The sequence below is a fragment of the Schistocerca piceifrons genome, chromosome 7 (assembly GCF_021461385.2).
Source record: "Schistocerca piceifrons isolate TAMUIC-IGC-003096 chromosome 7, iqSchPice1.1, whole genome shotgun sequence".
Taxonomy (NCBI): domain Eukaryota; kingdom Metazoa; phylum Arthropoda; class Insecta; order Orthoptera; family Acrididae; genus Schistocerca; species Schistocerca piceifrons.
In genome coordinates this window covers 326,061,520-326,076,829 of record NC_060144.1, presented here as the reverse complement: position 1 = coordinate 326,076,829, position 15,310 = coordinate 326,061,520, and positions in this window count along the sequence as shown.

The window sequence follows — 15,310 nt, the reverse complement described above, 5'->3', positions numbered from 1 at the left end:
CTCTGCTAACAATGACGACTAGCGAAAACTTCAACAATAGTCAGTGGCAGGAGGTGCCGACGGCCGTTGCGTAGCGTCAGTCTGAGGATTTGAACTGTCGAGTAAAGAGCCTACCGGAGCTTTATTGACCGTTGATTCGTCCTGTGAAGACTCTTAGCTTCCAACGTAAGTATCAACTGTCTTTAATTACACCGCCGACTTGTAGTTATTGTTGGTATTCACAATCTGAGGAGTGAGATATAAATGAGTGCGGTAAAAGACGCAGTCTTATGTGTAGGCCTGCTGTGGTTCACTATGGGAATTTCGGAAGATACAGAATCTCGGCAGAACGAGAGCTGTACATGAATCAAGTGGAGGCAGCTACAATGTGGTTAAAAACGAATCCACAAAATTTTCAGTTACTTCCATGAAATTGGTTCAAATGGCTCTGAGCACTATGGGACTTAACATCTGAGGTCATCAGTCCCCTAGAACTTAGAACTGTTTAAACCTAACTAACCTAAGGACATCACACACATCCATGCCCGAGGCAGGATTCGAACCTGCGACGTAGTGGTTGCGCGGTTCCAGTCTGAAGCGCCTAGAACCGCTCGGCCACACCGGCCGGCTTACTTACATATAACGGAAAGAATTTGTACAGGTGTAATTTCTTGTACATTTGTAGTAAGATATTGGCATTGTCTTTGCAACGCATCGGAGCTAACAGTAGCATGCTTTGCATTGAGGTGACAGAAGTCGTGGGATGACGACATGTTCATATACAGACGGCGGTAGTACGGCGGACAAGGTATGAAAGGGCAGTACATTGGCGGAGCTGTCATTTGCCAACATGATGCATGTTGAAGGGTTTACGTCGTGATTATTGTAGACATTACGGGAATTAACAGACTTAGAACGAGGAATAGTAGTTGGAAGTAGACACATATGACATTCCATTTCGGAAATCGTTAGGGAATTCAGTACTCCGAGATCCCTGTGACAAGTGTGTGCGCCGGCCGCTTCAGTCTGGAACCGCGTGACCGCTACGATCGCAGGTTCGAATCCTGCCTAGGTGAATGGATGTGTGTGATGTCTTTAGGTTAGTTAGGTTTAAGTAGTTCTACGTTCTAGGGGACTGACGACCTCAGATGTTAAGTTCCAATGGTGCTCAGAGCCATTTGAACCATTTGAACAAGTGTGTGCCGAGAATATCAAATTTCAGGCATTACCTATCACCGCAGACAACGCAGTAGCCGACGATCTTCATGTAACGCCCGAGAGTAGCGGCGTTTGCGTAGAGTGGTCAGTGCTAACACACAAGCAACGCTGCTTGAAACGACGGCGGAAATCAATGTGGGGCGTATGACGAAGGTATCCGTTAGGATGGTGTGGCTTAATCTGGCGTTATTGAGCTATGGCAGCAAACGACCGACGCGAGTGCCTTTGTATACAACACGACTTCGTCTGCATCGCCTCTCTTGGGCTTGTGACCATATAGATTCGACACTAGACGACTCGAAGGCATTGACGTGGTCAGATGAGTCCCAGTTTCGGTTGATGAGAGCTGATGGTAGGATTCGAGTGTGGTGCAGCCCCCTGAAACGTGGACCAAAGTTGCCAACAACGCACTGTGCAAGCTAATGGATGGCTCTATAATGGTGTTCACAGGTGCAATTGAACTGATCATTGACTGTAAATGGTTATTTTCTGATAACTGGAGACACTCTGCAGCCGTTCATGGGCTTAATGTTCGCAAACAACGATGGAATTGTCACATGGCCACAGATTCACGTGACTGGCATGAAAACATTCTGGACAGTTCGAGCCTGTGTTTATTCCACCCACTTCGCTGACACGGATTCTATCGAACATGTATGGAACTTAATCGAGCGATCAGTTCATGACGAAATTCTTCCACTGGCAACGCTTTCGCAGTTATGGACGCCTAAGGAGGCAGCATGGTTGAATGTTTCTGCGTGGGACTTCCAACGACATGTTGAGTTCACGATACGTCGAATTGCTGTGCTATGCATCGCAAAAGGAGACCCAACACAATGTTATGAGGGTTCCCACGACTTTTTTCGCCTCATTGTACGTACAAAAAGTGAGCTACACTGATTTTTGTGTAGAATCAGAAAGAGGATAAACTGACAATTTGGCCATTATGAATGGAACCTCGATAAATCCCTCCCCCCACCCCTCAGTTCTTTTTGAGCGCCTCATTCGAAAAACGTATGAACTTCGAGAACTCCATCTTTTACAAACTATGTTCCATGGGAAAATTGTGAATATAATGATTACAGCAAACATTCCCGGAATTAATCTCTCGCTCTGTAGCGAAGTGCGAGCTAGGGTGGTGTGTTTCTGAAATTATGTGGCTCTGAGATGGCGAGTACAACGAAGGTGAATACTTTATTAAGGATGTGGTAGCAGACCGATCTGTTCTGTGTTGATAAAAGCGTTTGCCGGACAAAGACTTGAGCTTGATATCTGTCTCTTGATGCCAGAGCATTTTTTTATCTTAGAGCAGGCTGTATTAAGGTTCCCTGTATCGTTTAAATGTTTCTGCAGTGTATACGGCTTAAGCGCTTCCGTTCTGCGAGGGGGCTAACTTTATGCCACTTTCCCGACTTTTTGGGCAACCAATATAAGTTTTACTAGCATTGCAGAACAGTACATCGTAAGTCCCAGGGAGTGCTGCATCTCGAAAACAGCGTTTCAGAACACTTCTTCGATTGAGGTGCTCTGGTATCCTGATCAAAGTTTGTCAACAAACTATTTGATGAAAACATATAACTGCAATAACCTGGCAACTTCAGAACTGCAAATCGAAACATAATACACAATTAACAACATTAAACATCCTAATAAAAGCTAAACTTCTGTTTATGTGTTAGTAATTTACGCCGATTACATATTATGAAAAAGTGTTTGTTTAACAAACGAGAAATGTATGCTTACTGGAAGTAACGATGTTGTTGTATTACGGTTGTGCTAAGCAACTGACTTTTTTATTGTGATATGAAAGGAAATATTATACAGACTATATTAAAGACACGTCCTTCAGTCTACTTTAGCATTACTAAGAAAATAGTTTAGTTGGCTCTGAGCACTATGGGACTTATCTGCTGAGGTCATCAGTCCCCTAGAACTTAGAACTACTTAAACCCAACTAACCTAAGGACATCACACACATCTATGCACGAAGCAGGATTCGAACCTGCGACCGTAGCGGAGCATTACTTAAATGATCCTTTTACGTAACAGTTACCGCAAAGGTATAAATTTGCCTCTGCTTGTCAAGATATTACGGACTGGCGGGTAATTTCCAAGGAGTGTTGCCCGTCGAACGCTCGGGCTCCGTCCGATATAAAATTATTTTGACCGCACGACTCTCGTGGCGGCAAATATGGATACTGTTCATTGTGGTGACCATGGCAACGGGAAAGAACGAATAATCATTAACTTAACATTAATTACAAAGAAAATTAATAATTTTACTTACTTTAGTCGTCAGCCACGTCTTCATCATGGGCTATTCTGTAGTTTGCAAACGCCACCGGAAGCAATCCTCTTTTCCCGCTACTCAGGTAAATTCTAGGTATTTTTCTGGGGAATATTAGCAGTCTCAGAAGGTTCAATATTCCCACTCACCTGCAAGTTGTTAAAGAACAGGTACTGGAAGAAGTGCATCTCGTCCCTGTCTCCTCTATCCTTTAAACGACGATCTGATAGATTTCCACATGAGCTCTATATTCTGTGTGGAGAGATGGATCGTGCGAAGAGACAAATTTCACAGAATTATTTACGATTTCATGTTGGAATCCTTCTTTCTCCAAGGTATTTTGGGACTTAAAGCCGTCTGTTATAACGTTGGTTCCTGGCAAGATGAAGTGCTTCATGAGAGATACTGAAGTTTTCTTGTCCGTCGAATATATTAGAACTATTAATCACTCCAGGAATTCCCTTTCACTGCCTCCGAAGATTCGTGTATGTTCAATTTAATTTTTAATTACCGCCCTTTCTTGTATTTCTGAGTGGCTGTATGCGATTTGTCTATTTCAACTATCTTGCTTTGTCCATCTATAGGAACACAGTCGTTTGTGATTTTCAGACTGCAGATTTCTCGACAGATCCCGCACTAGTCACAAATGGTGTTTGTCGATAACTCAGGTTTAGGGAATGGTCGCTTGCAGGGTATAGTCCTCTACCCAGCACGAGACTAAAATAATGCTCTCTTCAATGGTCAACTTAACAATTATGGAACCATCTGCTTTTCGTTATCGACGTCCTTATCTGACACTGCGTGCAGTACACTTGAAATGGGAAATCACCATCGTCGCATCTCTTACAAAGTTTTACACAGCTGTGTTCATGACAATTCAGACTATTCCTGAAATAGTTATTTGGCAGCAATCCATATTCCTAACAGATATCCAAACAACTTAGCACGCTACGCAATCGAGGAATTAAGTTTCGCCAGATTACAACGACTTTACTCATTACAATTTACAACAGTAAACGTTACACGATGTTCCTTTGCAACGCACTAAACAATTTCCGCGTCTCCCGCCATGAGTACCGGGCGGTCGTTGTTTTTTCGTCTTACGATATACGTCGTTCGGAAGCCGCGTGCTCGATAGCAACGCTTCTTGGAAATTACCGGCTCGCACACCCTCTGTGCGCAGGCGTACTGCCATAAGGCATGCCAGACAAGGAATTATTCTCTCCCAGGAAAGTTCGCGCTAACAGCGAGTCACACTGCGTCTAACTTTGATATTGTTCTCAATGCAGCGAAAAAGAGTTCACAAAATTCTCGCAGCATTCCATATCCAGCTATACTCATTCACCGATCGTTACACCCCACAGAGGTGCCAAATTTCAAGGATATTTCACCCGCTGTTCCAAACAGTTCCTGGCGGTTTGTTTGTGATTGTGATGGAGTGATTTTACCTGCCCGTCGCAGTGTAATAGCGAGCCAGGGTGTCACTCAGAACGGGAGTTAATACATGCGACTCTGTGAGCACGGCTGCCATCAGCTTAGAAGGCGGGAGTGTCCGTAGAAAACTCTTCACGAAAATGTAGAAGAGATGCCAACACCTGCTCGTCTGGAGTGTTGAAATAAACGATGTCGCTCCTGTTTTGGTTGACCAGCCATGTGGGTCCAAGCCATGGTACGAAGAACCACTTCCAGCTTGAACTGCACCCTGCACTCACTGCGGGTGAAACCCTCGTTTGGCCACAGGTGATTCGACGCATTGCATCGTTAGAAAAGTGGAAAATCGTGACTCCTTCGACCACATTACCCTCCTCCAGGCAGCGCCAAGGTTTTGTGTCGTTTGACCCACTGAAGATGCGCAGCTCTCTGTGTCACCATAAGTGAGGTACCAGAGTCCAAATAACCATTTCATTACGTTCCCTTCGCTATCTTTGCTCAGCAATTTTAGAAACGATTAAAAGCAGCCGTATCAAATATAGTTAATGAGGTTCCAGGGACAAAAAGCAAATACAGGAAACGCAGAGCAGTAAGGAATTGGACGCCAGAGGTGGAAATAGATTGAAATACATAAATCGGAAGGCACACGCAGAATCATGGGAACGCTTGATTAGCAGTATAGAGCTTGATTTACAAGGCACACAGCCGGCCGCGGTGGTCTCGAGGTTCTAGGCGCGCAGTCCGGAACCGTGCGACTGCTACGGTCGCAGATTCGAATCCTGCCTCGGGCATGGATGTGTGTGATGTCCTTAGGTTAGTTAGGTTTAAGTAGTTCTAAGTTCTAGGGGACTGATAACCACAGCAGTTGTGTCCCATAGTGCTCAGAGCCATTTGCACCATTTTACAAGGCACACAACGTATCACTTATAAGGAGATGAAATCACTCAACAGACAAGATAATTACCGTATACATGTTCATAATATAGGGTAGAACGAATGGATAGCTCATTATAAAGAATTGTGACATGATGAAACTTTAATTCAAACGTCATCTGAACTAAATGGCAGAAAAGGTCTGGACGATATTGATATGAGAGAACTGTTGGGAGCTCTAAAATCTGCAAAAAAAAAAAGGAAAGCCTCTGGTTTAGATGATGCTAATTTGGAACTGTGAATATGCGGAAGGTTATTCCTACATCTAAGGCTTCTTCAGACATTTAGTCAATGTTGGAGAAATAAGAGGGTACCAAATTGCTGGCTGAGAGCCAATGTAATATCTACCTTTGAAAATGGAGACAAAAGTAAATGTAGCGACTATTGAGGTATATCTCCTGGACTGAGCATATAAACCATAGGTAGGCAACGAGAGAGCGGCGCTCCCGAAGCCACCTGCATGAGCGCGGGCAGAGCCGGGAACAGCTGACGCCTGTCAGTTCAACTGTAGTTGGGAGTGTGATTACTTGTTTACCGAAAGCGAAGGTGGAGCACAATGTTTGGCATGTAGTAAAATATTAGGCATAAGAAGAGCAATTTAGAACGTCACTACAGAACACATCACTTCAACAGTATGAAGGTGTAGAGGGTGAAATAGATTTAATCTGTGTATGAAGGTAGTATCTGTTCCCGAAAGAACAGATACCATTGAAGACCGATAATTAAATCGACACCATAGCTGCAAACAGGCATTTATATACATCTTTGGGGACATGTTGAAAATGTGTGCTCCGACCGGGACTCGAATCCGGGATCTCCTGCTTGCATGGCAGACACTCTATCCGTCTGAGCCACCGAGGGCACAGAGGATAGTGTGCCTGCAGGGACTTATTCCTTGCACGCGCCCCGGTCGGGGCCCATATTCAACATGTCCCGAATGATGTAGATAATCGCCTGTTTGCACCTAGGGCGTCGATTTAATTATCATTTCATTCTAGAGAAGCTACACGGTCATCAATGGTATCTGTTCTTTCAGAAACAGATACTACCTTCATACATAGTTAAAATATATCCACCCCGCCATTGGCCTTCTTGTGTGAACGCACACACTGTGCCCCAACTAGTACGGGACTTGGTAGATTAATCTGCCATGAGTAATGAGTGTGATGGACAAACATCTATTAGGCACACTACGAATGTAGTGGTGTGGACATGTTGAGAATGTGGGTCTCACGGGGAGCGTACAAGGCGCAATACCCTCTGTGCCCTTGATGACTGAGTCGGGTAGAGCGGGTTCGAGTCCCGGTCGGGCCACACATTTTCAACATGAGCCCAATGATGTTTATAAACGCCCGTTTGCAGCTAGGGTGTCGATTTAATTATCATTTAGACTTAATCTACTAAATAATCTAATTGAGGAAGGTTCAAATGGTTCAAATGGCTCAGAGCACTATGGGACTTAACAGCTATGGTCATCAGTCCCCTAGAACTTAGAACTACTTAAACCTAACCAACGCAAGGACATCACACACGTCCGTGCCCGAGTCACGATTCGAACCTGCGATTGTAGCAGCAGCGCGGTTCCTGACTGAAGCGCCTAGAACCACTCGGCCACGACTGCCGGCACGTGTTGATACAAACTTAGTACTAAGGGAGGAACTCTTTAAGTTATGTTCGCTCAAAGACACCACAACACGTGACGACATACTGCAGTGCGTGGAAGACGTTCTTATCAGGTTTGGTCTACCGTGGGAAAAGCTCGTTTCAGTTGGCAATGATGGAGCACCCTGTATGATCGGATGTAGAGCAGGGCTTATGGATCGTCTGATAAGCAAACGAGTGGAACGTGAAGTGAGGTTCTTACCTGTGCATTGTTTGATTCATCAACAAATCCTGTGCGCGATAAACGTCGCAATGGCGAATGTAATGACTGTAGTAGTGAGAACAGTTAATTTTATTAAGAGTCATGGAGTGAATCACAGACAATTTAGGCCGGCCGAAGTGGCCGTGCGGTTAAAGGCGCTGCAGTCTGGAACCGCAAGACCGCTACGGTCCCAGGTTCGAATCCTGCCTCGGGCATGGATGTTTGTGATGTCCTTAGGTTAGTTAGGTTTAACTAGTTCTAGGTTCTAGGGGACTAATGACCTCAGCAGTTGAGTCCCATAGTGCTCAGAGCCATTTGAACCATTTTTGAACACACAATTTAAAGCTCTGCTGAAGGATATTGAGTGTGAATTTGTTGATATTGCGTTCTTTTGTGAAGTTCGTAGTAGTAGTAATATGTTGAATTGATTTTTTGGTTTGTTGGGCGAAATAGTTCTATTCATGGAAATGAAGAGGCGTCCCGTTCATGAAGTCATTGATCCTAAATGGATTTAATGAGTCAGTATTTCTCACCGACATCAGATCCTATATGAATAAACTTGATCTTAAATTGTAGCGAAGCAACAGACTAAATAATCATTTTGTCGACAGTATTACTACTTTCAAGCAAATGTTGGAGCTTTGGATGCATCCGACGTTGAAAGGCGATTTAGCCCATTTCCCCAAGCTGTCAATGCAGAAGTCGAGTTTAGCTCAAGATCAATCGCGCAAAATTTTCAGGTACTCTTGCGACCATTGTGAAGGAATTTTCCATCGGATTTAGAGATCTGGACGATTTGTCGATGGGTCTGAAAGTGCATGCTGTACCCTTTTCGACTGCTGTAACAAATCGAAGTGATAGTGAATTGAAGGCTAAATATTAATCACGAACAAGTCTATCACAGTTATAAGAACGTTTTTTACGAACAGATTTCCCAAATATGCACAAAATGCCTGCCAAACCGCTATCAATGCTCGGCTCAACATGTCTGTGTAAGAACTTTTCTCGCTAATGACGATAAATAGATCTCCACGAAGAGCCACTTTGACGCACATCTCAATGAAGTTCTGCGAGTTGCAAGTGCGAGATCGATCGCATCAAATGTAAATCGTCTTGTTCAGCGAAAAGGGGCGCACACCTCCATATCATCTGCTGAATGACATTTCAAATATATAACAAAACAGAAGCCTAGGTTTTGTGTATGGTGAGTTATATTTATTCATTTATTTATTTCTGGGTTTAGCCTAGGGTTAGTTTGTCGTTCATTGGTTATGTTTTATTGTAAATAAGCTTTCATGTTGGCCTACTATATTTTCATGACTATAGGTAGTAGTCAGAGGAGTATTTAGTTATCAGATGTCAAAGTAATTACTTTTTTTTCCTACGAGTAATGCAACTAAAGGAAAATAATCAAACGTATTTATTTAGCGCCTTAATCTAATATACTGAATAGAACGCGACATTAGACGCCACAACAATGTCAAAAGTTAACATGTGGTTTGATACGCGTCCCTTTTCCAGTTACGGCAGACTGTGCCAGCAGCTATAAGGTTAGTTTCTGCCACTGCGCAAGCTTTGCCCCTTTTTCGGTCTGAACTGGAGCGTTTCTCATTGAGCCGATTTGCGCTCGTCTGTGCTATCAATTATACACCAAAGTCCTTAGTGCAGGACTTAAAAATGCCATCTAAAAGCTAATATCTGATGAAAAATGAGCTTTTAGAAAAGGGCGATCGGCTGTTGACCATGTATTTACACTGGAACAAGTTACAGAAAAGAGACGAGAGTTAAATAGGGAAACCAATCTTGCTTTTGTGAATTATGAGAAAGCATTCGATACTGTGATTAGAGCAACACTATGGAATATCATGAGTGAAAGATGCTATCCATCTCACCTCATAAATACTATTAAGACTCTATACACAAACACCGAAATTGTTATAGGTGCAGGAAGCAAAACAACAACGCCAATTAACGCAAACAAACGGATACGACAAGGATGCTGTATATCTCCAACACTCTTCAATATATATGTGAATGAAGTTCTATTCATGGATTAAGTTACCAGCAAGTGGAAGATGTTGGAATAAATGGAGTTCTTTTAGATTGTAGCACTAGGCTAGATGTAACTTTGAATGCACATGATCTGACTCTGATTACAGAGAATGAAAATCACCCTCAGATAGGCGTCTGTAAGTTGCGACAGACAGTTTCATTTTATAACCTAACACCGTCGGTAGAGAAAACGAAAGTTATGGTGTTTCAGGGCAGACAACCAATAATATCTCAAAGTCTCGAATAATAAAATCTTGGAGCAAGTAAAAGATTTCAAATGTCTAAGATGCGAATATAACCATAACGAGGACAAAAATTAAATAAATTTACTTCCATATGTGGAAACATCGTAAAAGTTTACGGAATAAAGCCAGGAAAGAAACCCACCTGAAATTTTATAAAACAATAGCATTACCAACCCATACTTATGGAAGTGAGGCATGGGCAACAACAAGACACCAAGAAAGTAGAATATAGGCTCAAGGAATGAGATTTTTATTCAGGGTGGAAGGATGTAAAAGGGAAGGCAGAAAAAGAAATAAAGATGTATGGAAAAGTTAGGAGGTGTGTTCAAAAAATCCCGGAACTACGTCCACAAAATTTTTCTACGCTAAACTTTTGCTTATTGTGCACGGCCTCCTCGACAATCGACACACCGCTCCCAAGGCCGTTTCCTCTTTCGGAAGCAGTCTTGGTACGCCTTTCGCTGGATCGCGCGAAGCGACGTCTGCGAATTTTCTTTTATCTCGTCTGTCATCACAAATCTTCTTCCTCTTAAGCGTCTCAACATCATAACCGTAGACCCATGTCTCATCAACAGTGGTGATTCTCCTAAGGAATATCTCGTTCTCATTTGAATGATCCAAAAGCTCTTCACAGATTGCGTAGCGAAGATCTTTCTGATCTTGACTCAGGAGCCGTAGGACCAACTTGGCGGCAACACGATGTATTCCAAGATGCTGTATCAGGATTTCACGACATGATCCAATTACAATGTTACAATCTCCTGCAATCTCTCGCACAGTCACTTTTCGATTGAGACGAAGAGTTTCTTGACGTTTTTGACATAAGCGTCGTCGGTAGAAGTCGAAAGGCGTCCCTAAACGAGGGTCATCTTTGATTTCCGTGCTGCCATTTTTAAATTGTGTCAACCATTCGTAACACCGAGTACGGCTTAAGCTCTTGCATCATTTGATGTGTATCTGTAAAAGCTGTCCTGATTTTCACGGAAAATTTATTGCAGACGTGTTGTTCCTCCACGTCTGCCGTCTCGAAATTCGCAAACTATGAAAGACAATACGGGACTTGAGTCACCTTGAACAGTTTATTTTTCTTTCATTTTCTTATCTTTCTTATCTTTCACAACAGGTGAAGGATTGAATGAATCTTTGCTGCCCAACAGGGAAAGATAAAATGATAGATGGAAGAGAAGATTGATGATCTTTGTACAAAGCTGTAAAAAGAGCGGAATGCTGCACGTAGCATGTACTTTCATCATTCTTTGCTGTAGACAAATTTTAAAAGAGTATAATTTTTAGGGTTCCGCACCTCAGTAGGTAAAAATGGAACCCTTTTAGATTCACTTTGTTGTCCATTTGTCTTTCTCTCATGATGCAATGCAATGTCCGACTGTTAAAAATTTTTGTGGTCGGGACTATGGGGCAAACTGCTGAGGTCATCGGTCCCTACGCTTACGCACTACTTAATCTAACTTACAGTAAGGACAAGTAGGACAGGTAGGAAGGAGTCGAACCTCTGACGGGGGAGCCGCGCGAACCGTGACAGGTCGCCTGAGACCGCACGGCTACCCAGCGCGGCCGACTGTTAAAACCTTTTTCCTTAGGAAAGAGCAGACGTATTTAAACTTGTGGCACTTTCTACGGTAACGGTCTCTTGACAATGTAAGAACTTGTACGTTCTAAAACAGTGCTACCAAAAGATACGGCCATTTGTGTCAAATATTTTGATACTGGCAAACTCACGAGTAAAAACCTATAGCATATTCCCCGTTGGCCTAGAATAATGAAGTTTTCAAATAAGAAAAGTTTCACATTACAACCAAAGGGAAAAAATCCGAAAATTGTTAATGTGTAATTATATCACATGATTTTTTTCTCGTTTGTTATCAGACTTTGTATATCCATCCGTCTGTCAAGCCCCCTTTTTCACAGGAACAGGTAGACTTATCAAGTTGCAAAATTATGTCACATCCTAAGGTCTATGAACCCTTGCTGGTGTAGTAAACGTAAGATTCTGACCAATGCAACCGCGAGGTACGACCTTTTATGTCACACATGCCGATTCTCGCGAACTCACTCGTGTAAACCTATGGGTTGCACCCCGTTGGTCTAGAACCATGAAATTTGGCAAGAAACAAGGTTTCACAGTACAAGCAAAGGAAAAAAAATTGGCAAACTCTAAATCTGTAATTATACCGGAGGAAAAAATTGTTATCTTCATTTGTTTTCTGACTTCAGACTTGAAATGAAAAGATTTTCGATGCTCTTGCAATCCTTGGTACCGATGTCTTGGGAGTATCAGTGTCGATAACAGGCGGAAATTGTCGAGATTCTCGATTTCCGGATTGGATGAGCTGTCTACATACCTAAATCAGTTTCTACGGAACCGTCGGTGTGCGAGTGCTACTCGCCTTTGGTCAATTTTGAAGTAACATCCAAGTGGGAAGATTATTTCCAAATTGAACCACATCAATTTCTGTATTATTGAAGCAGAAAGGATGCGACTGCTTTAATTCCAGATGGAAGATAATTTTCTGTAGATTCTATATTCTACAAAATTTCGTCTATGTGACAAAGGAGATGAAAATTCCAGACGAAAACTTCCAAAAAATAATAATAATTCTGGTCTAACATCAGCGTCGAATTATTTAAGCAACCTTTTACTGTAGTTTTCGTCACATTCCGACCAGCAAGGTGCTCTCCATTCAGTGCTCCGTTGAAGATCACAAATTTCTCGAAGTGTGCCGCTGATACGGTTTACGAGATACTACTCTGTCGTATAACGCCTGGGCTACAAGTTATATTTCTTCCATGTATGTGCATAGCTAGAATTGGCCTTGTCCTGCAGTTTCACTCATAATGTGCAGCAATGAATGAAAACAAGTAGGAGCAACAGTAAGTTATGTTTCTCACCATGTCTTACCAAATACAAAATGAAAGTGATCAGAGGCAGCAGGGAACGAGGGTCTTCTATGAAAAGGACGCTTCGCTTTCCAGAGCGACGTCAAATCTACAGCTACACGTCGTAGTGAAATGTGGTCACTCGAAAATCTGAAAGTATGGCACTACGCACTTTTTGCAGCGTCACCCATTAGGTTTTGTGGAGTACTGTTAACGGCATTATCAGCGTAAAGATTGCACACATCTCTGAATATTTTCTGCCTTCCGCCCTGTAACAGACCACCACTGTTGTTGTTGTGGTCTTCAGTCCAGAGACTGGTTTGATGCAGCTCTCCATGCTACTCTATCCTGTGCACGCTTCTTCATCTCCCAGTACCTACTGCAGCCTACATCCTTCTGCATCTGCTTAGTGTATTCATCTCTTGGTCTCCCTCTACGATTTTTACCCTCCATGCTGCCCTCCAATACTAAATTGGTGATCCCTCGATGTCTCAGAAACATGTCCTACCAACCGATCCCTTCTTCTAGTCAAGTTGTGCCATAAGCTCCTCTTTCTTCCCAATTCTAATCAATACCTCCTCATTAGTTATGTGATCTACCAATCTAATCTTCAGCATTCTTCTGTAGCACCACATTTCGAAAGCTTATATTCTCTTTTTGTCTAAACTATTTATCGTCCACGTTTCACTTCCATACATGGCTACACTGCATACAAATACTCTCGGAAACGACTTCCTGCCATTTAAATCTATATTCGATGTTAACAAATTTTTCTTGTTGAGAAACGCTTTCCTTGCCATTGCCAGTCTACATTTTATATCCTCTCTACTTCGAACATCATCAGTTATTTTGCTCCCCAAATAGCAAAACTCCTTTACTACTTTAAGTGTCTCATTTCCTAATCTAATTCCCTCAGCATCACCCGACTTAATTCGACTACATTCCATTATTCTCGTTTTGCTTTTGTTGATGTTCATCTTATATCCTAGTTTCAAGACACTGTCCATTCCGTTCAGCTGCTCTTCCAAGTCCTTTCCTGTCTCTGACAGAATTACAATGTCATCGGCGAACCTCAAGGTTTTTATTTCTTCTCCATGGATTTTAATACCTACTCCGAACTTTTCTTTTGTTTCCTTTACTGCTTGCTCAATATACAGATTGAATAAAATCGGGGATAGGCTACAACCCTGCCTCATTTTCTTCCCAACCACTGGTTCCCTTTCATACTGTTTACGGCATTATCAGCGTAAAGATTGCACACTTCTCTGAATATTTTCTGCCTTCTGCCCTGTAACAGACCACGACAGAGAACAGTATTCACGAAATACTCTAAGTAGCTTTGTAAGCAATCTGCGTCTAACGTGAATTCACTAACGTATACTTGGACTCCTTTCGCTAAATCCCCAACAGTCAGTCTTTCTCACGGCTAGACACACGTACAGATAACTTCTAATTCTGGGAGGACAGTACGAACAGCAAAGGCTGGTCACCGATCGCGTAGCTAGAAGATCTCGGACCTATTTCCACGCAATAATCCATGTTAACATCTGTTGTAGATTTTGTCGGTCTAGCGGTAGCTTCTTGGACTACGGATCAAAAAGCTCTAGGTGCCGGATTAGACCCTAGCTACGGCATACATTTTGAGTAAAAGTCTCAACTACGGCACCGAGAACTTCCGGAACCCTCATTTTCCAACAGCCTAGTCAATTATGGCAGAGCAGCGGATAGAGGTTTTGTGCAACATCTGACCTATGTTATAGGAAACCGACCGTAAAGAGGAATAATTACCAGTGGCTAGCGGTATGACTGTGTTCAAGGCGTTGAAAAACACTGCGTTAAAAAGAAGTAATGTCTATCCATAAGAAATGTGGCCTCTGTCTGAGAAAAGCAGCATTAATGGCTCTCCATTGGCAAAAATAGTCAGACCCAGTCTCTCATTCGAACATCCAGGAAGGAACTATCCAAGAGTAGGCGGCCATGAGAAAATGATAGAACCACCACAATACCGTTACACTCTACGAATTGGAATGTGGAACGTCAGAAGTCAGAACGTCGCAGGGGAGCTGAAAGATACGAAAAAGGGAACTATAAAGGCTCCATATATAGTTGTGTCATTGAAGTAAAACGGGAAAAATGGTTCAATGGCTCTGAGCACTATGGGACTTAACTGCTGAGGTCACCAGTGCCCTAGAACTTAGAACTACTTAAACCTAACTAAGGACATCACACACATCCATGCCCGAGGCAGGATTCGAACCTGCGACCGTAGCGGTCACGAGGTTCCAGACTGTAGCGCCTAGAACCGCTCGGCCACTCCGGCCGGCTAAAATGGAAAGAAAATAAGAATTTCTGGCTTGAATAATGAAGGATAATATCCAAAGCAGCAGAAAATGGTGTAACGGTGGT